At 40.1% G+C, this 26,444-nt stretch overlaps 1 long non-coding RNA gene across 3 annotated transcripts in view; it reads left to right on the forward strand.

Moving 5' to 3' along the window:
- The first annotated feature begins 5,105 nt into the window (after window positions 1-5,105).
- LOC129190053 (uncharacterized) overlaps window positions 5,106-26,444 on the forward strand; it is a 43,904-nt gene continuing 22,565 nt past the window's right edge. For all 3 annotated transcript variants that reach the window (XR_008572920.1, XR_008572921.1, XR_008572919.1), the window contains exons 1-2: window positions 5,106-5,173; window positions 19,735-19,786. This is a non-coding gene — a long non-coding RNA (uncharacterized LOC129190053). The remainder of the gene's footprint in view (window positions 5,174-19,734; window positions 19,787-26,444) is intronic.

Consider the following 26,444-nt stretch of genomic DNA (forward strand, 5'->3'; position numbering starts at 1 on the left):
AGTCTGCTGCTGAAGGAGCTGCTCAGGGAACCCACAGTGTCATGTAGCGGGTGAGAGGTGTTGTCCATGATGGATGTCAGCTTAGCCAACATCCTTCTCTCCCCCACTTCCTCCACGGAGTCCAGAGGACCGTCCAGGACAGAGCTCGCTCTCCTGATCAGTCTATTGATCCTGCTCCTGTCCCTGTCCGTGCTGCCCCCTCTCCAGCAGCCCACAGCATAGAAGATGGCTGAGGCCACCACAGAGTCATAAAAGGTCCATAAGAGAGTCCTGCACACACCAAAGGACCTCAGTCTCCTCAGCAGGTGGAGGCGACTCTGGCCCTTCTTGTAGAGGGCGTGGGTGTTGACGGACCAGTTCAGTTTGTTGTTAAGGTGAACACCCAGGAATTTGTAGCTCTCTACCAACTCTATGTCCGCTCCCTGGATGTTCACCGGTGTGGTCCTGGATCATCCTAGAAATTACTTCTTAAATGCTCCCACGTACGCTCTGCAGTTTGCTGGTGTAACACCAGGGGTACGCGCCCCCCTGGTTGGGAGTCATTGACCCTGAGGACTGGAGTGGAGCACTATCGTGGTAAACATGTTGGGGAAGGTTTGGAATAATAAAATAAATCATACTAAGGAGGTAGCATTCAAATCAAATGATTTTTTTCTGTTTTTTTGATGTTACAGTCCGCTTGTATTGAGGCCAAGCCGGGCAGTGAGCAGCTTGCATTACCGCCACCTACAGGACTGGAGTAGATGGAAGCTATTTCATCATTCAGACTTGTTATCATTGATTACATTGGATTAGATTAGACAGAATTTGATTGATCCCCGAGGCGTGTGCCCTCAGGGAAATTAAGGACATAATTGGACAAAATTCCTATGAACTCATTCAATACCAAAGATGTATTTGTACCTTTTTATAATCCCAACGCCCGATCCCAACAACGTATTTATACGTCTTTTATGTTTTTTTGCTCGAGAGGCAAAATAAGGTGATGATGCAGCTCTCCACTAATGCGTGAACGTTTGATAAGAGCTCGGCAGAGATCATAGACGGACAAATCACACATGACAGGAAGGAGGAAGTGAGAGAGCGCGGAGGAGTGTAGCATGCAGAAGGTTAGGCATTGTAGGGCCCTTTTAACACATGCACACGCACGCACACACGCGTGCACACACATAGTTCAGCTCCCAATGTGAAAATTGTAAATAGTTGATGGTGTTATATTTGTAAATAAACTGTTATTTTGATGTTGTTTGTGTTGTTTATGTTGGTATAGTTGTTTACATATTTGAGTTGTCACAAAAATATTTGTGTCAAAGTGAAAGTTGCTTATGCTTGAAATGTATCTTTTCACACAAAGCTTTTTTAGTCAGTAACTGTTATTTTCCTGAAACTTACCTATGTTCTATTGTTGATTACTAACAAACGCAAAAAGGTAGGAACTAACTTTTTTTTCTGATGAAAGCCAGGAGTCAAATGTTTCTTTTGGTAGGATCCATGTTTCTATAGCCATAGAACACAATAATCTGCGTGCCTTGAAAGATCAGTCCCAATGATCTGAAATGGGCGCTGCTGAAGGGGTTGTCTTTTGAGAAATGCCTGGGACTGAATGAGTTAAAGAGGTGGGTATTGATGAAGGGGTGTCAGAACATGCGCTTGCTAACTTTTTGTGACTTTCTTGTCACGCTTTGTGGCCCGACTCCTCCTATTTACATACCATACGTCTCCTTTACAACCCTGTCTCTCTCTCTCCTCATTGGTTTTGAAGCGCTCCCATGCAACGCACACATTCTTGGCATGGCTCCACTCTACGTGCCTCCCCATCACGGATGATGGAGTCGTCACACACTCATGCCATGTGTCAAAGCTTGACAGAATCAGGCGACATTCACACGGTCCTGCCTGACACAAACACACACACACACACACACGCGACTTGTGGGTTTGTCACTATTGGCACACCTACACACATTCTCCCATGCTCGGTCACACCCACCTGGGCAGCCCGTGCACAGCAAAGTAGAACACAGGTGAAGTGAATGTCGACACCTGACACCAGTGGTCTTAATACTGATTAGTGCACGCTCTCAGCTGGTCTGGTAAAAACCCACACGCTCAGCATGGGGGCCTCGCTGCATTGTTGGAACTGTCACAAGGCAGGGAAGTGTTGCACTGGAAAAGCCCCAAAACACACCACGGCTATGAGTCACTACGCTGGCCTTAAAGCTGGGCTTGTTTTGAGTCACGCCTGAGTGTGTGAGGCTGTGCTTTAGTGTGTCACTCACTTACCCGTGCAAATATCTGTTTTATGTCTAAGTATCTCTCTTATCTTCCAATGTCGTCATCACATTTCCCTCCTTCGTTCAAGCAACCTCACTTCAAGTCTAGGTCACAAACGGACGTACTATGTTTTGGCAGTGCGACTTGTAGCGTTCCCTAGATTGCTATCGGGTTTATTTGGGGGGGGACGGTGGAGAACGTGGTTGTGGGGACCATGAAGGAGTAAGATCACCGCACACCCAACGTACAACCTGTAAGTGGAACATGCGTACCATGCACCAAACCTGAGGCCGTCGTTTCATCGGTACAGCAAACGCACGTAAGTTGTAAGACCAACGTCCGTCAAACATGCATTAAAGGTACTGACCTTGTTCCGTGCGGGCTTCGTGTGAAGGTTGCAAGAACTACGTGCGAGCTGTGCGTCGTGCGTACCAACCACGTAAGAGCCGTACCGGAAACACCATTGGTTCTGCACATGCGTGAGACCTACGTCACTTCCTCCACTCGCAATTGTTTTTACCACAGAGCTCCTGCAACGTCACGTGTCGTGATATTTATTCTTTTCAATGTATGAACATAAATGGTCAATAAGCATACGTAATATGTGTCATATACTGGGGGCTCTTTTCCTCAATGACGCTGATGAAAAGACTTGGCCAGCATGTAGATCACGCAGCACATGCACAGATGCACCACATGCGTATACGTCATATCCGCCCGGCTAAATAACAATATGCATTGCAACAGGAATCATATATAAATATATATTTACATATACATTACAATAGAGACCTAGCAAAGAGAGGAAAACACAAATACACATTGATAAATACAAATACAGATCCAATAAATCATATAAAACAAAGCTGTATGCACCCCTGCAGCTTTATGTACCACAGTTTTTGTACAATTGTCTGCAAGTACGAAAATAACGAGCAAAACGCACAAAATTCATGCGTTGGCCGTATGGATGACGCACCAAGACGTACCAAGTGTGTACGTTCATCTCGCAACCTGAAAAAAACATGAGCGCCCGTCGAGCTTGTGGAGTTTTTGAACCTCTGTGTGTTTCTTGTGTTTTTTTGTACATAGGAGCCTCCGCGGTCGGGGGTGAGATCCTGCCCCAAGTGGAGGAGTTGAAGTACCTCAGGGGCTTGTTCACAAGTTAGGGAGGGAAAGATGGAACTTGAGATGGACAGGCAGATTGGTGCGGCGTCTGCAGTGATGCGGACTCTGCATGGGTCTGCTGTGGTGAAGAGGGAGCTGAGCCAGTGGATCTACATTCCTACCCTCACCCATGGTCATGAGCTTTGAGTAGTGGCCGAAAGGACAAGATGGTGGGTACAAGCGGCCAAAGTGAGTTTTCTCCTTCGGGTGGATGTGCTCTCCCTGAGAGATAAGGTGGGAAGCATCCGGGAGAAACCGCTGCTCCTCAGCATTCGGAGGAGCCAGATGAGGTGGCTCGGCCATCTGGTCAGGATGCCTCCTGGACCCCTCCCGGGGCACGTCCAAACATCAGGAGGCCTCGAGGAAGACCCAGGACACGTTGGACAGACTATGTTTCTCAGCTGAGAGCAAAGGGCAAAGAGGAAGGCATACTAAAATGCACGCGTGTTAAAAACATTAATTGTCACAAAAGGAATTTAATGGTAAAATATAACATCAATTAAGAAATGGTTAACAATTCAATTCACATTCTCTTCCTAGACCATATCACCCTTATTCAGAAAGCACTTTAACAGCAACCACAATTGAAAACAAGTAAAAGACAATAGTCCCAAAATAGAAGCACCAAAACAAATCATTTGTGTATTGTAAGTATCATATGGATACTAAGTATGTGACAGACTTGGAAGAGTCCTGATTTTGTTGGGCTTTCCCAGCATGTTGCTGAGTTGTGCTAAGTGCTTGTTGTTGTTGTTGTTACTGATGTAGCCAGAGGCGTGATGACGTATTCCTGGGTGACAGTAACAGCACTTAAACCCAGTAAATCTTCACCGCACCACCTTCCTCCTCTTCTCATTCCTCGTGACCTCACGGCAGGTCATCCCGACACAGCCTTCTACGGGCCTTTGGGCTTTGTTTTGGTGGATCAGTGGGAACCCATGCTGGACCAGCAAACCGGGACTGTGTGCCATCTGACTTCAGGCAAGGTGTGTGTGTGTGTGTGTGTGTGTGTATACCACCAACTACACACAGCTAACATCATGTTGGAGTGTGTTGTCTGTTTGTGTCTAGTCTGACACTCCAGCTGAGATAATGCTGCTCTGACAAAAAGGTTTCCTAAAAGTTGCTTTTACTGAATAAACTAAAGCACAATAGTTGGACAACTTCACTTTGCACCTTTTAAATACTTGGAAATGTCACATTTTAATCCCAGAATTTTTTTTTACTTTTAACTAAAACTCTTTGTTTTTTTTTATAATTAGTTTTATAGTCATTATAAAATAATTAATATAATTAATATAATATATAATATAATGACTGAAGATATGAAAAATACGCATTAAAGTTAATAAATTCCATGTGTTTTATTGGGGGTGAAAAAGTATGGGCTTTGGTATCTTCAACATATGAAAAAAGTGGTATCGGTATCACGTCTTTGAATGCCTGGAACTGGTAGGCCCCTCCTACCGGAGCGTAAACAACCGAAACACGTACCTGTATCACAAAATACATTCTGATGTCTGCTTCAACCATAATTTGAATAAAACATAAAAATATATAAAAACTAAATATTAAGGGTACCGTGACCTAACCTTGTCCTTTGCGAGTTTAATTAAGAAAACAAAGCAAAACGAAAACGAGCGATGGCGATGACGTCACATACATCGCCATTTAAGGTGCTGGGGTGGAGACGTGCGTTCTCTTTGACCATGGACGCCGCCAAAATCAAAAGGTAAGTTTGGTTTGCGTGTTGTTGGGACCAAAAAACGGACAGAACGCGGTACGCCTTCTTCGTCCTACCGATTTTGAATGTACATCAAGGCATAGGAAATCGGAAATACTCTCTGTAAATGTGAGATGTTAGCTTCAAGGCTAACTACGGTTAGCGAACTTTAACATTAGCTAAGCTATCATATTCATAGACGCCGCATCGAGTGGGTTTGTCCACTACTGCGATACGGCAACGTCGCCGCCATATTGGATGTGTCAGTGCGGCGCTGTAAATGAATACATGTAAATATACATTCATAAAGCGCCTTTCTACAAAGACATTTAAGTTAATTCCTCTGGTTTCGACATTCACACACTTATATACTTGGGAAACAGTTAGGCACCAACATTTTGAGAAGATCGAATACATTGTTTTTATTCATTTACAGCCTTGACACATCTAATATGACGGCGACGTTGACGTACGGCCCAGCGCTAGATGTGGCGTCTAGCTACAGTATGTCTATGTGTATTATACCACTGATCTGTACTAAGAAATCTGGATAGCTCATACGTCGCACGCGCCCGTGCAAGCCGCTGAAGCCACAGAGAGGCCATCTTACCACTCACATCTCGTACATAGCAGACTACATTGGCACAGCGTACATAGTGTACAAAGCAGATGAAGAGGCTCGTAGAACATCTATATTTGACATTAAAAAGCGGGGAGATTCTCCCATTCCTTCAAGTAACGCAACCTTCGTCCCTTAAAAACCATTTGATACGTTATTCTCTATCTTTTGGCTATATTAAATGTACTTTTTCCCCTTCCAATTCTCATTGCCTTTGGGACAAAATTCTACTGTGCACCCTGGCTCAGCACTCCCCTATAGCAATGATAGTTTTACTCCTCTAGAAAGAGATTTTCATTTGAACTGCATATCCCATCCCTTTTTTCCACTAAAATCCATGGTCATGATCCTTTCCTTTTTATTCTTACTTTCATACAATTCACTATGCTCTCGTCTGTACAAAATATTAATTATAAAAGAGAGTGACGTTGGACAAGTTTTAAAATCATTTAACATTTTGCTGATTTTTTTTGTTTGTGTTATGAAATAGAAATAAGCTCTTTTCTGATATAGAAATATATTTGAACAAAAACCACAGGAATAATATGTAATATAATATGTAATAATATATAAACATTGTCTCCATATGGGGGTTCATTTGAAATTTGGGTAAAAACAACAACAACAAAAAAAAAAAAAGATTTTTTTTTTATTTGCAAGCAACCGCAAATGATTTAGTAGTCTAGTGGCGGTTGTTTGGTTCCATATCCCCCACGGCCCCCCATGTAAAGCCGTTATGACTCGGTATGACTATGGTATGATATGGACAGAATTTTAAAAAATGATCATACCTGAGTCCTTATGACTAAGCTCAAGCACACCTGTTGTGCGAGGTTAGTGTGAAGACTAACCTTGCATTTAGTGTGAGTGGCTAACAAACTAACAACACACTTAACAACTCACAAGTTCTCACATAAGTCATTGTCCGACAAGTGTTTCTTGTGAGTGGTAATATGGTGGCCTCATGGCTTCACAAGTCATTGACCAATGGCCTATCCAGATTTATTAGTACAGATCAGTGGTATTATACATGCAAAAGCACTGTAAAACACAAATAACTTCACAGCTAAGATGTGAATAAAGTCGGCTACAGTGTTGCTAACATCTGGCCTGGCCTTTGAGATGGACTTTGCTTTTGGTGTTATTATCCAAAGGTAAGTTGTCTCTTTGATCAAAGTCTAAATATGTTTAGCTAACATTAACGTGTGTAAAACCACAGTAAAAAAGTCAAAGAAAAAGCAAAACAAAAACACTTGACAAAGGCAAAGGTGTAAAAATAAGTTTACTGCTTGAGACCTCATATGCTATGGTGTCAAACCCCCCCTCCCCAAAAAAAACAGTAAGGTACTTGACAAAGGCAAAGCACCAGACATGGCATGGTGAGGTAAATAGGGTGATGACCAAGAGTCAAGGAGGTGGTATAGGTTCCAGCTGCCACCTAGGGGGTGATGGGTGGCCCTTCACAGGGACAGATTGGCCCCAGGTTGACGATGCACGCCCACAGCAGCGCACTAGGCCTCTGACACCTTCCCAGCAGAACTGGAGAGCCACCCCCCCCCACCCGGCTTCCCTTCTCATCCCAAGACTTATCACCACCTGCTCAGTCCTGTTCCAGGACTGCAGACACAGCCCCCTGGGTCCACTGCAAGGCTGCCACAAAGGCAAACCTCCAGGACTTTGTGTGACCCTTTGGGCTGAGGGTTTTTGTAAGGGCCGTTATGCCCAATATCTTGTGTTCTGTGTTGTCTGTTATGGGTTGGCATGAACGTGCCAGGGATGGGATGTGGGCATTAGGCCAGATAGAACCGCGGTTGTGCTTTGGTGTGATTACGCAGACAGTACCATTCATTTGCTATAAACAGCTTGTTGATCAAAAACCTCCTCGTTAGTCCAACAGTGTGTAGACGCAACACTACGTTTCACTTTGTTTCCTGCAATAAATCATGTACTTATTCCCTACAAAATGTGGTTTCTGTTAATATTTGTGGGTGTTTGGAACGGCTTAATTGGATTTACATTATTTCTTATAGGAAAAATATTCATGTGTGTGTGTGTTTTATAAAAGTTATGTTACTAGAATATGCTAAAATGTAAAGATAAGTTTACTAATTTATATTCCAATTTATTTCATTGTGTTGAAACTTTTTAGTAGAGTAGAAGCAAAGAAAGCCACAAAAAAGGCTAAAAGATGACAAGACTAATCATCCTGCCAGCCTGAATGAGTGTAATTTAATACCTAGCTCCTCACTGTTTGTCTACCTGGCTCTAGCTGTCTTAACCTGTGTCTTTAAACAAACCTCTTAAAAAAATCACTGTTGGCTCCCTGCACTCTGCAAACAACTTTTTTCCTGATTCAAGCCTGCAAGGCAGGGACTGTCATCTGTTCACTAGCCCCCACTAGTGGCCCAGCACTGGAACTGTGGGATCTTGACAGCTTTTAGTGTCAGAACATCACCTGTCGTATGCTTCTTGTCATATTTCATGTCAGCTTTGTGTGGTGACTGCCTAATTACATCAAGTAATGGTGGCGCCGCTGCAGAGGAGTTAGTTAGTCAAGCAAACACGTGCCGTGACGTGCACGGCTCTGCAACTGGGCGGGAATGTGCTGACAGGCAGGTGTAATGACTTTCCTCTGCCGTCCATGTGAATCATTCCACGGCCCGTGTGTCTGATGCCTTCTATGGTGCTGCATCTCCTCCTGTTGGCTCACGGTCACACCATCATTACCTGGAAAGGAACCCGCCTCCACCATGACGTCTTTTCTGGACAAGCATGGCCTTAAAGCTTCCCTTTGCCTTATTTAACCTCATTGCTGCTAAACATTCCTTCTGACTACCAACAACACTGAACTACTATATCATATGCAGTATATACAATACTACTATATGGCAGTAGCACTGCTATTTTTAAGGACCTGCTGCAAAAATGTTAGTCAAAGATCCTCTATACTGCATGACAGGAGTGCTCTGCTGTTTTTGACAAACTACTGTTAAAGTTCCTCTATATGACCAGCTGTTTTTAGGGACCTGCTGTGAAAATGCTTGTCAAAGGTCGTCCATATAACAGGAGCGCTGTGCTGTTTCTACACTTCTAGTGTTAAAGAGCCTCTATTTGGGGGGGGGGGGTGCCTGTCAAAGATCCTCTAAATGACAGGAGTGCACTGCTGTTGTTCATGAGCTACTGTTAGTTAAAGGTCCTCTACATGACAGGAGCACCATGCTGTTTTTTTAAGAGCCGACTGCTGAAAGAGTACCTTTTGTGTTTTTGAGGTTGGTGACCTTTTTGGGTGGTAGACGTTGTCATCTGCGATGGTGTTTTGAAAGACAAACTTGTTGGTGAAAGTGTTGGCTCTTTTCAGTGGTCCAGCAGTCATAATGTGCGTGTCGTTACACTGCAGAGAAGCCATTGTGCGTCCAGCATGTCCACTTGGCTCGCAATCTTCATCCCAGAAACCCTTTCTCCGGTTATCCCTCTTCCTTCGCTTTCTCTTTTTTACCTTAAAGTCGCGCAAGGGCCAAACCAGGAACCAGAAACGTTTGGCACAGGTTGGAATATTTGGTTACAGATGCATTTCCAGGTGATTGTCCTAAAAAGGGGAGACGAGAAGAAGTAAGCGATATGACTACGGAGGGGATCATATTAATGGAAGGCATACATGCAATAACCCCACAGGACTTCCTTCCCGTTCCAATTAGAAGCCGCGCCCAGCCCAGGCCAGGTAACTGGAGAACACCTTTCACAGGGTTATATTGGAAGAGGTGCTAGCACACGCACACACACACACACATACGCTTAAACCCCATTGGCACTTTAAGATAGACATTTGACCTTAAAAAAGACACTTTGACAATGATTTCTATCATGTTACAGCAGCTCGTAGTAAGAAGAATAGCACGTCTATCATCTACTTTTGTGGTTTATAGTAGCTGTGCTAGCCTGGACCCCTAGAGCCGGCATCTAAGCTAACATTACTGTTCAAAATGGTGTGTGGTGCTTCTATAAAGTTTGTCACAATGTTTACTTGAGCACATGTTTTTATAAACCAGCATTGTAAGCATTTAGCGTGTTATATACATGATATTATTAGCAGGAATCTTTATCATACAGAGCTAACATTTCAACATAACTGAGGAAATTACCAACACTATAGACTGCAGAAAGTGCACAGCTGCAGTATTTATGGATTTGACAAGACTTTTTCGATAATTAGTCACAGTATCCTGATATAAAAAAACAAAACAAAAAAGAACTAGGAAGCTATGGCATAGGAGGGTTAGTTATAAACTGGGTAAAAAGCCACCAGGAAACAATAAATTACATATGTAATACATGTATTACTAACCACTGTGTACACGCAATACTATGTCTAACTAGTACTACTACATTATTACTAACCACTGTGTACACGCAATACTATGTCTAACTAGTACTACTACATTATTACTAACCACTGTGTACACGCAATACTATGTCTAACTAGTACTACTACATGTATTACTAACCACTGTGTACACGCAATACTATGTCTAACTAGTACTACTACATTATTACTAACCACTGTGTACACGCAATACTATGTCTAACTAGTACTACTACATTATTACTAACCACTGTGTACACGCAATACTATGTCTAACTAGTACTACTACAGGTATTACTAACCACTGTGTACACGCAATACTATGTCTAACTAGTACTACTACATGTATTACAAACCACTGTGTACACGCAATACTATGTCTAACTAGTACTACTACATTATTACTAACCACTGTGTACACGCAATACTATGTCTAACTAGTACTACTACATTATTACTAACCACTGTGTACACGCAATACTATGTCTAACTAGTACTACTACAGGTATTACTAACCACTGTGTACACGCAATACTATGTCTAACTAGTACTACTACATTATTACTAACCACTGTGTACACGCAATACTATGTCTAACAAGTACTACTACATTTATTACTAACCACTGTGTACACGCAATACTATGTCTAACTAGTACTACTACATGTATTACTAACCACTGTGTACACGCAATACTATGTCTAACTAGTACTACTACATTATTACTAACCACTGTGTACACGCAATACTATGTCTAACTAGTACTACTACATGTATTACTAACCACTGTGTACACGCAATACTATGTCTAACTAGTACTACTACATGTATTCCTAACCACTGTGTACACGCAATAATATGTCTAACTAGTACTACTACATGTATTACTAACCACTGTGTACACGCAATACTATGTCTAACTAGTACTACTACATTATTACTAACCACTGTGTACACGCAATACTATGTCTAACTAGTACTACTACATGTATTACTAACCACTGTGTACACGCAATACTATGTCTAACTAGTACTACTACATTATTACTAACCACTGTGTACACGCAATACTATGTCTAACTAGTACTACTACATTATTACTAACCACTGTGTACACGCAATACTATGTCTAACTAGTACTACTACAGGTATTACTAACCACTGTGTACACGCAATACTATGTCTAACTAGTACTACTACATGTATTACTAACCACTGTGTACACGCAATACTATGTCTAACTAGTACTACTACATTATTACTAACCACTGTGTACACGCAATACTATGTCTAACTAGTACTACTACATTATTACTAACCACTGTGTACACGCAATACTATGTCTAACTAGTACTACTACAGGTATTACTAACCACTGTGTACACGCAATACTATGTCTAACTAGTACTACTACATTATTACTAACCACTGTGTACACGCAATACTATGTCTAACAAGTACTACTACATTTATTACTAACCACTGTGTACACGCAATACTATGTCTAACTAGTACTACTACATGTATTACTAACCACTGTGTACACGCAATACTATGTCTAACTAGTACTACTACATTATTACTAACCACTGTGTACACGCAATACTATGTCTAACTAGTACTACTACATGTATTACTAACCACTGTGTACACGCAATACTATGTCTAACTAGTACTACTACATGTATTCCTAACCACTGTGTACACGCAATAATATGTCTAACTAGTACTACTACATGTATTACTAACCACTGTGTACACGCAATACTATGTCTAACTAGTACTACTACATTATTACTAACCACTGTGTACACGCAATACTATGTCTAACTAGTACTACTACATTATTACTAACCACTGTGTACACGCAATACTATGTCTAACTAGTACTACTACATTATTACTAACCACTGTGTACACGCAATACTATGTCTAACAAGTACTACTACATTTATTACTAACCACTGTGTACACGCAATACTATGTCTAACTAGTACTACTACAGGTATTACTAACCACTGTGTACACGCAATACTATGTCTAACTAGTACTACTACAGGTATTACTAACCACTGTGTACACGCAATACTATGTCTAACTAGTACTACTACAGGTATTACTAACCACTGTGTACACGCAATACTATGTCTAACTAGTACTACTACATGTATTCCTAACCACTGTGTACACGCAATAATATGTCTAACTAGTACTACTACATTTATTACTAACCACTGTGTACACGCATTACTATGTCTAACAAGTACAACTACATTTATTCCTATATATTGTGTACACGCAATACTATGTCTAACTAGTACTACTACATTATTACTAACCACTGTGTACACGCAGTACTATGTCTAACTAGTACTACTACATTTATTACTAACCACTGTGTACACGCAATACTATGTCTAACTAGTACTACTACATTTATTACTAACCACTGTGTACACGCAATACTATGTCTAACTAGTACTACTACATGTATTCCTAACCACTGTGTACACGCAATACTATGTCTAACTAGTACTACTACATTTATTACTAACCACTGTGTACACGCAATACTATGTCTAACTAGTACTACTACATTATTACTAACCACTGTGTACACGCAATACTATGTCTAACTAGTACTACTACATGTATTCCTAACCACTGTGTACACGCAATAATATGTCTAACTAGTACTACTACATTTATTCCTATATATTGTGTACACGCAATACTATGTCTAACTAGTACTACTACATTATTACTAACCACTGTGTACACGCAGTACTATGTCTAACTAGTACTACTACATTTATTACTAACCACTGTGTACACGCAATACTATGTCTAACTAGTACTACTACATTTATTACTAACCACTGTGTACACGCAATACTATGTCTAACTAGTACTACTACATGTATTCCTAACCACTGTGTACACGCAATACTATGTCTAACTAGTACTACTACATTTATTACTAACCACTGTGTACACGCAATACTATGTCTAACTAGTACTACTACATTTATTACTAACCACTGTGTACACGCAATACTATGTCTAACTAGTACTACTACATTTATTACTAACCACTGTGTACATGCAATACTATGTCTAACTAGTACTACTACATTATTACTAACCACTGTGTACACGCAATAATATGTCTAACTAGTACTACTACATTTATTCCTATATATTGTGTACACGCATTACTATGTCTAACAAGTACAACTACATTTATTCCTATATATTGTGTACACGCAATACTATGTCTAACTAGTACTACTACATTATTACTAACCACTGTGTACACGCAGTACTATGTCTAACTAGTACTACTACATTTATTACTAACCACTGTGTACACGCAATACTATGTCTAACTAGTACTACTACATTTATTACTAACCACTGTGTACACGCAATACTATGTCTAACTAGTACTACTACATGTATTCCTAACCACTGTGTACACGCAATACTATGTCTAACTAGTACTACTACATTTATTACTAACCACTGTGTACACGCAATACTATGTCTAACTAGTACTACTACATTTATTACTAACCACTGTGTACACGCATTACTATGTCTAACAAGTACAACTACATTTATTCCTATATATTGTGTACACGCAATACTATGTCTAACTAGTACTACTACATGTATTCCTAACCACTGTGTACATGCAATACTATGTCTAACTAGTACTACTACATTATTACTAACCACTGTGTACACGCAGTACTATGTCTAACTAGTACTACTACATTTATTACTAACCACTGTGTACACGCAATACTATGTCTAACTACTACTACTACATTTATTACTAACCACTGTGTACACGCAATACTATGTGTAACAAGTACAACTACATGTATTACTAACCACTGTGTACACGCAATACTATGTCTAACTAGTACTACTACAGGTATTACTAACCACTGTGTACACGCAATACTATGTCTAACTAGTACTACTACATGTATTCCTAACCACTGTGTACACGCAATACTATGTCTAACTAGTACTACTACATTTATTACTAACCACTGTGTACACGCATTACTATGTCTAACTAGTACTACATTTATTACTAACCACTGTGTACATGCAATACTATGTCTAACAAGTACTACTACATGTATTCCTAACCACTGTGTACACGCAATACTATGTCTAACTAGTACTACTACATTTATTACTAACCACTGTGTACACGCATTACTATGTCTAACTAGTACTACTACATTTATTCCTATATATTGTGTACACGCAATACTATATCTAAGTAGTACTACTACAGTATTACTAACCACTGTGTACACGCAATACTATGTCTAACTAGTACTACTACATGTATTCCTAACCACTGTGTACACGCAATACTATGTCTAACTAGTACTACTACATGTATTCCTAACCACTGTGTACACGCAATACTATGTCTAACTAGTACTACTACATGTATTCCTAACCACTGTGTACACGCAATACTATGTCTAACTAGTACTACTACATTTATTACTAACCACTGTGTACACGCATTACTATGTCTAACAAGTACAACTACATTTATTCCTATATATTGTGTACACGCAATACTATGTCTAAGTAGTACTACTACAGTATTACTAACCACTGTGTACACGCAATACTATGTCTAACTAGTACTACTACATTTATTACTAACCACTGTGTACACGCAATACTATGTCTAACTAGTACTACTACATGTATTCCTAACCACTGTGTACACGCATTACTATGTCTAACTAGTACTACTACATTTATTACTAACCACTGTGTACACGCAATACTATGTGTAACAAGTACAACTACATGTATTACTAACCACTGTGTACACGCAATACTAAGTCTAACTAGTACTACTACAGGTATTACTAACCACTGTGTACACGCAATACTATGTCTAACTAGTACTACTACATGTATTCCTAACCACTGTGTACACGCAATACTATGTCTAACTAGTACTACTACATTTATTACTAACCACTGTGTACACGCATTACTATGTCTAACTAGTACTACATTTATTACTAACCACTGTGTACACGCAATACTATGTCTAACAAGTACTACTACATTTATTACTAACCACTGTGTACACGCATTACTATGTCTAACTAGTACTACATTTATTACTAACCACTGTGTACACGCAATACTATGTCTAACTAGTACTACTACATTTATTCCTATATATTGTGTTCACGCAATACTATGTCTAACTAGTACTACTACATTTATTACTAACCACTGTGTACACGCATTACTATGTCTAACTAGTACTACTACATTTATTACTAACCACTGTGTACACGCATTACTATGTCTAACTAGTACTACTACATGTATTCCTAACCACTGTGTACACGCAATACTATGTCTAACAAGTACAACTACATGTATTACTAACCACTGTGTACACGCAATACTATGTCTAACTAGTACTACTACATGTATTCCTAACCACTGTGTACACGCAATACTATGTCTAACTAGTACTACTACATGTATTCCTATATATTGTGTTCATGCAATACTATGTCTAACTAGTACTACTACATTTATTACTAACCACTGTGTACATGCAATACTATGTCTAACTAGTACTACTACATTTATTACTAACCACTGTGTACACGCAATACTATGTCTAACTAGTACTACTACATGTATTCCTAACCACTGTGTACACACAATACTATGTCTAACTAGTACTACTACATTTATTACTAACCACTGTGTACACGCAATACTATGTCTAACTAGTACTACTACATTATTCCTAACCACTGTGTACACGCAATACTATGTCTAACTAGTACTACTACATGTATTCCTAACCACTGTGTACACGCAATACTATGTCTAACTAGTACTACTACATTTATTACTAACCACTGTGTACACACATTACTATGTCTAACAAGTACAACTACATTTATTCTATATATTGTGTACACGCAATACTATGTCTAAGTAGTACTACTACAGTATTACTAACCACTGTGTACATGCAATACTATGTCTAACTAGTACTACTACATGTATTCCTAACCACTGTGTACACGCAATACTATGTCTAACTAGTACTACTACATTTATTACTAACCACTGTGTACACACATTACTATGTCTAACAAGTACAACTACATTTATTCCTATATATTGTGTACACGCAATACTATGTCTAAGTAGTACTACTACAGTATTACTAACCACTGTGTACACGCAATACTATGTCTAACTAGTACTACTACATGTATTCCTAACCACTGTGTACACGCAATACTATGTCTAACTAGTACTACTACATTTATTACTAACCACTGTGTACACGCTTTACTATGTCTAACAAATACAACTACATTTATTCCTATATATTGTGTACACGCAATACTATATCTAAGTAGTACTACTACAGTATTACTAACCACTGTGTACACGCAATACTATGTCTAACTAGTACTACTACATGTATTCCTAACCACTGTGTACACGCAATACTATGTCTAACTAGTACTACTACATGTATTCCTAACCACTGTGTACACGCATTACTATGTCTAACTAGTACTACTACATTTATTACTAACCACTGTGTACACGCAATACTATGTGTAACAAGTACAACTACATGTATTACTAACCACTGTGTACACGCAATACTAAGTCTAACTAGTACTACTACAGGTATTACTAACCACTGTGTACACGCAATACTATGTCTAACTAGTACTACTACATGTATTCCTAACCACTGTGTACACGCAATACTATGTCTAACTAGTACTACTACATTTATTACTAACCACTGTGTACACGCATTACTATGTCTAACTAGTACTACATTTATTACTAACCACTGTGTACACGCAATACTATGTCTAACAAGTACTACTACATTTATTACTAACCACTGTGTACACGCATTACTATGTCTAACTAGTACTACATTTATTACTAACCACTGTGTACACGCAATACTATGTCTAACTAGTACTACTACATTTATTCCTATATATTGTGTTCACGCAATACTATGTCTAACTAGTACTACTACATTTATTACTAACCACTGTGTACACGCATTACTATGTCTAACTAGTACTACTACATTTATTACTAACCACTGTGTACACGCATTACTATGTCTAACTAGTACTACTACATTTATTACTAACCACTGTGTACACGCAATACTATGTCTAACTAGTACTACTACATGTATTCCTATATATTGTGTTCATGCAATACTATGTCTAACTAGTACTACTACATTTATTACTAACCACTGTGTACATGCAATACTATGTCTAACTAGTACTACTACATTTATTACTAACCACTGTGTACACGCAATACTATGTCTAACTAGTACTACTACATGTATTCCTAACCACTGTGTACACACAATACTATGTCTAACTAGTACTACTACATTTATTACTAACCACTGTGTACACGCAATACTATGTCTAACTAGTACTACTACATTATTCCTAACCACTGTGTACACGCAATACTATGTCTAACTAGTACTACTACATGTATTCCTAACCACTGTGTACACACATTACTATGTCTAACAAGTACAACTACATTTATTCTATATATTGTGTACACGCAATACTATGTCTAAGTAGTACTACTACAGTATTACTAACCACTGTGTACATGCAATACTATGTCTAACTAGTACTACTACATGTATTCCTAACCACTGTGTACACGCATTACTATGTCTAACTAGTACTACTACATTTATTACTAACCACTGTGTACACGCATTACTATGTCTAACAAGTACAACTACATTTATTCCTATATATTGTGTACACGCAATACTATGTCTAAGTAGTACTACTACAGTATTACTAACCACTGTGTACACGCAATACTATGTCTAACTAGTACTACTACATGTATTCCTAACCACTGTGTACACGCAATACTATGTCTAACTAGTACTACTACATTTATTACTAACCACTGTGTACACACATTACTATGTCTAACAAGTACAACTACATTTATTCCTATATATTGTGTACACGCAATACTATGTCTAAGTAGTACTACTACAGTATTACTAACCACTGTGTACACACAATACTATGTCTAACTAGTACTACTACATGTATTCCTAACCACTGTGTACACGCAATACTATGTCTAACTAGTACTACTACATTTATTACTAACCACTGTGTACACGCATTACTATGTCTAACAAGTACAACTACATTTATTCCTATATATTGTGTACACGCAATACTATATCTAAGTAGTACTACTACAGTATTACTAACCACTGTGTACACGCAATACTATGTCTAACTAGTACTACTACATGTATTCCTAACCACTGTGTACACCCAATACTATGTCTAACTAGTACTACTACATGTATTCCTAACCACTGTGTACACGCAATACTATGTCTAACTAGTACTACTACATGTATTCCTAACCACTGTGTACACGCAATACTATGTCTAACTAGTACTACTACATGTATTCCTAACCACTGTGTACACGCAATACTATGTCTAACTAGTACTACTACATTTATTACTAACCACTGTGTACACGCATTACTATGTCTAACAAGTACAACTACATTTATTCCTATATATTGTGTACACGCAATACTATATCTAAGTAGTACTACTACAGTATTACTAACCACTGTGTACACGCAATACTATGTCTAACTAGTACTACTACATGTATTCCTAACCACTGTGTACACGCAATACTATGTCTAACTAGTACTACTACATGTATTCCTAACCACTGTGTACACGCAATACTATGTCTAACTAGTACTACTACATGTATTCCTAACCACTGTGTACACGCAATACTATGTCTAACTAGTACTACTACATGTATTCCTAACCACTGTGTACACGCAATACTATGTCTAACTAGTACTACTACACTTACTACCAACTCATTTTTTGTGAGTGCATTGTCTGTACTCACTCATCATCCAACTGTCTGGTGAAATTCTCTTAGCTAGCTAGCTTTATCTGAGTATGAATGTGAGTGTGAATGGTTGTTTGTCTATATGTGCCCTGCCATTGGCTGGCCACCAGTCCAGGGTGTACCCCGCCTCTCGCTTGAAGTCAGCTGGGATGGGCTCCAGCATATCCCCGCCACCCTAATGAGGTTAAGCAGCATAGAAAATGGATGGATGGTTTAAAAGTAAGTTACACATTCCAACTACAGGGGGAGCCAGTGAGCTCAGAAAATATTGTTCTTTAAATAATGTTATGATTGTGTACTAAAAAGTGGCATTACAGTGCAAATCTGATGCTTTTTCTGTGGCAAAAGCACGTGCAGTTTGTAGAGGTTATTTTGTATCTCCAGTTGATGAAGTTATTGAAATATCATTTAAAAACACTCGTTCTTAATGATGAATGCCTCTGTGCCAAAATGCATGAATCAGCAAGTAGGTTCTGTTCCAAATTACAGTTAGCCTTGACGGAGGTCTATTCTACTGTCACTGCAGTTAACACGATGTTTGTTATTGTTTTGCAGCCTGCATCATACTGACAGCTACTTTCTACAATCTGATGGCCTTTTAAGTAAGGTAAGTATTATATTGTAATAAAGAAATCTAAAAAAGTTCTAATCCAGCGAATGGTGGCCATTTGCAGCCCATGGTTGTTATTTGCTGGCCCTCAGCACGTTATAAAAATTCAATTTATAAAAGACAAAAAAGAAGAAATTAAAGAGAAAAACTTACAGCAAAAATGGAAAAACAGCACTAATTTTATGAGAAAGAAAAGTAAAAATTCGGCAGAATAAAATTGAAATATTCCAACAATAAAGTTGTAATCTCATGAGGAAAAAAGGGTGTAATTTTATGAGACTAAAGTTGTAATATGAGGGGAAAAACTATTTTCATATGCATAATAATGAAATATTAAAAGTGGGGATGTCAGATGATATCGGCCCGATATTGGCATAAAAATGTGATATCGGTAGCTGTGAGGATCTGTTTTTTTCCCCCTATAATGAAAACTGATATTAAAAATGCTGTATAGTTGGACATTTTAATGTTCACATGGCCAGGATGACACCATAGTTTGTTGAACTGCAGTGCAAGCCCACCTCCTTGTGTTCCCGTCCACTCAGGGCAGTCCCTGAAGCCGGCTAGCTCCACATTAGCATCTGGGACAAACAATGTGCTTGAATAAACAAACAGAGCTGCGTGATGATCTGAAACACACTCGTGGCGGCGGTGTTCATTCCACCACAGGAGATCCGTGATGTTACACATATTGGTATTAGAAATTGAGAGTTGGACGATATTGGCATAGCGGCAAATTCAAAGTAATAATATTATGAGAAACAAATAACGGTACCATTTGGAAAGCTAATATGAAGGGTGAAAATGATAAGGAGAAAGAAACTACAGCCAAAATGGAAAAACCAAGCAAAAAGAAGTATAATGTGCGGGGAAAAGTCAAGTCTAAAACAAGGCTGAAATGCAGACGCCCCTCTTCTAACCCTAAAATACTTCAAGTTATGGCAAAAAGAGACTTATTTGCAGTAAAAACCCAAAATACATGGAAATTCACTTTCTTGGTCACTTTTTCACTTTTGAATCATGATGACATTTATCTAATAAAGAGATACCAGCATAATGTCCTATTTTCATCATATATATTTTTTAAAATAATTATTATTTTATTTTTTTTGCAGATTGGTTTGGAGAAATCAGGTGATCCCCTTGCGTGATGTTACCAAATATGGTTCCCTAGCCTAGTGCTGCCTTTAGATCAATATTTCACTCAGTTTTATCAAGAACTTTGATGTGCCTCCCACTTTTGCCCAAAGTGATGAGTGCGAGCTCCCCCACTGAATATGCATGCGTGTCATTCAAGTCAGATAGGATCTTTTGTGGGGTGTGTTATAAATGTTCATCTTGGTGTGCATGGAGCTGGGCTGTGTGTGTGTGTTGGAGGTTGGGGGGGTGTGTGTGGATCAAGCAGTGTCACTGGAATCCACAGTGTTGTGAGAGCGCCATACCTTTCAGCTTCATTAAACCAATTTCACGCCGAGGTGAGCTAAGAGAGGAAGCTCTGAATCCGAGCGCCGCCAACAATGGAGCATTGAGGGCGACGGCGGCCAAAGTAAATTAGGTAGCACTTCACAGACGGCAAATTAAAATCTGAAAGTTGCATTGGAAAAAAAGTTGAGGCAAGATGATTATGTCTTTATTGTGCCCTCCCTCCCTACTTAATCTAGAAAACCCTTCTTTTTTTTCCTTTTAGCAAGCACCTCAGCCGCTTCCATCCACCCCCCTCCACCCTACAGCCCAACCCTCTAAGGGGGGAAAAAAAAATAATGATCTATTTCTCGTCCGGTAATTGCTTTCTAAGATGCTCCCACTCAAAGAGCAGATCTCTGCTTACGCTCGTCCTTTCACTGCCTTCATTTGCTGGAGTCTTATCAGCCACATTTCATATCGAGCAAAAATCATATGAATTAAACATTCATGTGCGTCTTATATACGGGCCATCGCTAACCCCCCCCCCCCCCCCCCCCCCCAATCACCACCAACGACATGAAGCCACTGTGGCCCCTGATGCTTGAAAATAACACTCTACTCCGTCTGTGTTATCATTATTACAAATAGATTACATCACATTTTTTTGCAACACATTTTTCTGAATTTAACACATTTTTTGTCTTTCCGTTATACAGTATCAGTAAAAGGTTTGGACACCTTTGTTTTAGTGTGTCTAAATGGAAAAGCAAAAAATAAATGTGCCAAGAGAAAGCGTCTCCAAACATTTGGCTGCTACTGGCAAACATACATTGGTGTGAGATAGTGTTTGCCCCCTTCCCCATTTCTTTCTTTTTTTTTTTTTTGCATGTTTGTCCCACTTAAATGTTTCAGATCATCAAACAAATGTAAATATTAGTCCATGACAACACAACTCAACACAAAATGTACTTTTTTCGGGAGAAAAAAATCCCAACCTACATGGCCCTGTGTGAAAGAGAGATTGCCCCCCCCCCCCTCGTTAAAACATAACATAACTGAGATGAATTGAGATCTACCAGCGTGGAAAAGGTTATAAAGACATTTCTAAATCTTTGGGACACCAGCCAACCACAGTGAGAGCCTTTATCCAAAACATGGAACAGTGGTGAATCTTCCCAGGACGGGCCGGCCAACCAAAATGACCCCAAGAGTGCAACAACAAATCATCCGAGAGGTCACAAAAGACCCCACAACAACATCCAAAGAACTGCAGGCCTCACTTGCGTCAGTTAAGGTCAGTGTTCATGACTCCACCATAAGAAAGACACTGGGCAAAAACGGCCTGCATGGCAGAGTTCCAAGAACAAAACAACATTAAGGCTTGTTTCAATTTTGTCAGAAAACATCTTGATGATCCCCAAGACCTTTGGGAAAAGACTAAAAAGTTAAACTTTTTGGAAGGTGTGTGTCCCATTACATCTGGCATTTCAGAAAAAGAACATCATAGCAAGAGTAAGATATGGTGGTGGTAGTGTGATGGTCTTCAGGACCTGGAAGACTTGCCGTGAAAGCAACTTGGGTTCTGCAGCAGGACAATGATCCAAAACACTCCAGCAAGTCCACCTCAGAATGGCTGAAGACTTTTGAGAGGTCTAGTCCAAGTCCTGACCTGAATCCTATTGAGATGCTGTGGCATGACCTTCAAAGGAAAAGCCTCCAATGTGGCTGAATGACAACAATTCTGCTAAATTCCTCCCCAGCGCTGGAAGAGACTCATTGCAAGTTATCACAAACGCTTGATTGCAGTTGTTGTTGCTAAAGGGGGCCCAACCACTTATTAGCTTTAGGGGGCCATCACTCTTTCACACGGGGCCATGTAGCTTTGGATTGTTTTCTCCCTTAATGATAAAGTTTCATTTAATAACAGCATAAAGCGTTGAGTTGTGTTGTCATTGACCAATATGTACATTTGTTTGATGACCTCAAACATTGAAGTGGGACAAACATGCAAAGAAATAAGGAAGGGTCAAACACTTTTTCCCACCACTGTAGATTTGTGCGAAGTCATTTCCTCTTGAAAGTCAAAGTAAAACAACACATCCATGTATTGCTGTCCAGTTTCTCCATATTTTATTTTGTTTTTCCTGGAATGAGGTGAAACATGCTTTTAGTTGGAGATGATAGTAATATGTGTACATGGATGAGCCAGAGGGGTCCGTCCCAGCGTGGTGGGGGCCTGCTTACAATGACCTGACAGCAGTGGTGTTGGCTTTTAGTGGACCTTGAGACAGACGCACACACACGGTAGGACTGTCCCCTCCTCACCCCCCATGCCATAAAACCACCCAGAAAAGAACAAAGAGGGCAGGTGCTGACTGCTGCATGGAGTGATCACCTGCACCCAGCGGGGTGGTCATGTGGGGGGGCAGACTATGTCCAGCCAAGCCAAGAGGCCCTCCACCCTCCACTGCATTCACGCCACCACTCAGCAGGCACTAACGGGGCCACGGCCACTGCCTATGTATTTCTCTTTAAAAGGGATTTACAATTCTTGGACATGATAGCATGTGCAAACTGTAGCTCAATGTCTGAATGTCTTACAATTGCAGGAGGCCAAAACACGCACTGTAACACAAATGCACAACCTTTAGGTACACCTGCACGATTTAATGCCTTGTAAATGCCTTTACAAAGATAATGAGTGTTTTCATTGACAATGTCAATCCAAAGAGAAATGCTGCAGAATGAAGTGTCCAGTGTGGTTGCACGTATCACAGTGGGTGTTTTGCAGAGGATGCAAGCAGACTTGTGACGCAAAGTAAAGTAAAGCAGATGATGAGAGCCGCAGGTAGATGACAAACATGGCGTCAGGCAGCCAGGCTGTCAGTGGGGGAAGGCCATCCTCAAGTGACAGATGTGTGGTTGTGAATCTTTAACTCTGCTCGTCCACCCCCGAACGATCCCCCCTGCCACCACCACCACTACCATTAACCACCGCATCTGTCCTCCTGCACCTCGCAAGTTAAGCCAACCCCCCTCTTTTGAAAAAAGGGGCGCCTCAAAAGAAGAGTAGGAGCTATCAACTGGACTTATTGATTAGTTTGGCCTTCTTTTTAATGACCTCTGGGAGTCATTACGGGACAAGGCATTGTCTTTGGGATTTGTTCCCACTTTCTCCCACCATATGGGAATCCTCCTGTTGAAACCTCAAGGCTGCTAAATGGAAGCACTTGTGGCTTGCTAATTCATTGACTCATTCTGTAAGACAGGAGGATGCTGCTGTTTTTAAGGAACTCCTGCAAAAACGCTAGTCAGAAATCCTCAGCATCAGGGCTGTCCAAAATGGCCCTGCCAGATTCTGAAAACACTAGAGATGCACGGTGTCTTTTTTAGTTAATATTTTTTTTTAAATCAAACCGATGCCTATAACTTTGTGCTTATCAAGACCGATATGGTACCAATAACCCATGTACTTTTTTCAATGTAGATGGAAGTGTAGTTTGTGCACACATGGAGGTAAGAAGGACTGGAACTAATTAGTACCTGTTGATTAGTCCTAATGAAATATGATGACATCACTACTACCACATCATTACTATCAGGAGAACCAGAGTATAGAGGGGGAGGAGCCACCTGCTGTGGCCCAGCAAGGTGCACTGTATTTGGGCACACTCTCCAAGCGTCTGGTTTGATGCCACGGAGGTCTCTAGCAAACCTTTTTTTCATGTGGCTAAGGTTGTTTGTGTGCTTGATGGGTTTTTTCCCCCCTCATTGTGGAGCATTTGGTACAACTACCACGCAAAATGTCTTCCTCGGAAAGTGAATGTTTGTTTACAAATGATCTCAGGGGAAGTCACGACAGGCCGTTCACGTCACAGGCAGGAGAAAAAAGGAGCACTTGGAGTCTCATTGGAGTGTTGGAGTGTTTTTTAAAATGATGTTATCGGATTATCGGAACCATTTTTAAGGTTATGGGATTTGTCGGTATGATGTCATAATTCCCTCATATGGACCCGATAATTATCGTGCATGCCTGAAAAATACAATTACTAAAAAAAAAACAAAAAAAAAACCAGCACAAGTGGGAGAAAAAGAGCACAAGAGAAAAAGGTAAAGTGAAAAAGTTGAAATGTTGATGCTAATAACATAAAGCTGACATGCACGCTGTTTTTTCTTTCAATAGAAAAAAGTAAATGTAAATATGAATATTAAAAAATATATTTTTGTTTTCTTGATTGGCGTTAGCTTTTTGACCAAATGAAAAATATCAGTATGGATTTCTTGTAATACGTGGCTCCTTGACAGCCCATTATGCTAATTAAATCTTTATTTACTGTACTCATGCTATGAGGCACATGTTGAACAACAACAACATAAGCAACTAAATATATAATACCCCCACCCACCCTCCCAAATACATTCATACCCGTATTAAAGTATACAAACATCCTTTTTTAGTCAACTCTCTCTTTCCTTCTTCACCCAGCCATGGCGGTGACGAGAGATGGTTTATTTTAATTGAAAATTAGCAAAACAAAACAAGGGCAAGAGGATCCCCCTGACTGCCCCCCCACCATGCCTTTCTCCTGTGCTGTTGAATAATGCATATGGGAGAAAGTAAACAGCAGCCGCGGGCCTTGCCGGGGGAACAATGGGCTGCACACAACCCATCCAGGGCGCCTGATTTTATTACTGGCTTGTCAATCCGGATCCCAGCTACCCCCCCCAGCCTGGGAACTGTGGGACCTCGGCCAGACAGCAGCTGCTGACCGCTCTGTGCTGACCCAACACACCCAGCGACCTGCACACCGCTGCATACCTCCACTGTCCACTCCCTCACCGGAGTGTACCAACTCCAGCGGGACTGAGGGGATTCAGACTTTTCCATTTCAAAATCCACCCTAAAAGTTGAGTTAGCGCTTCAAAAGACACTTCAATGCGTCACGTTTGCAGTGGAGTGAGGGAGGTGATATCAGGCACTAGTCTGGGGGTCGACCGTGGCCACTTGTAAACTTTTTCCTCCTCCACACTCGTTCTTTGTGTGTGTTCGTCAGGCATTGAGATTCCGGTCTTGCTTCTGGCCTCAGTCAAATCCCGGTTGCCATGCCGACCGGAAACCTGGTCTCCCAGGATGAGTAATGATGTGATGTGGCTGCGCGCTAACGTCCCCAACAAAGACCTTATTACTGCCGCGGCACCTCATAACGTTGCATTGTTGTCGAGTGCTCCCTCATATTAACCCTCCTGCACT

Source organism: Dunckerocampus dactyliophorus, chromosome 11, assembly GCF_027744805.1.
Source record: "Dunckerocampus dactyliophorus isolate RoL2022-P2 chromosome 11, RoL_Ddac_1.1, whole genome shotgun sequence".
NCBI classification, from domain to species: Eukaryota; Metazoa; Chordata; class Actinopteri; order Syngnathiformes; family Syngnathidae; genus Dunckerocampus; species Dunckerocampus dactyliophorus.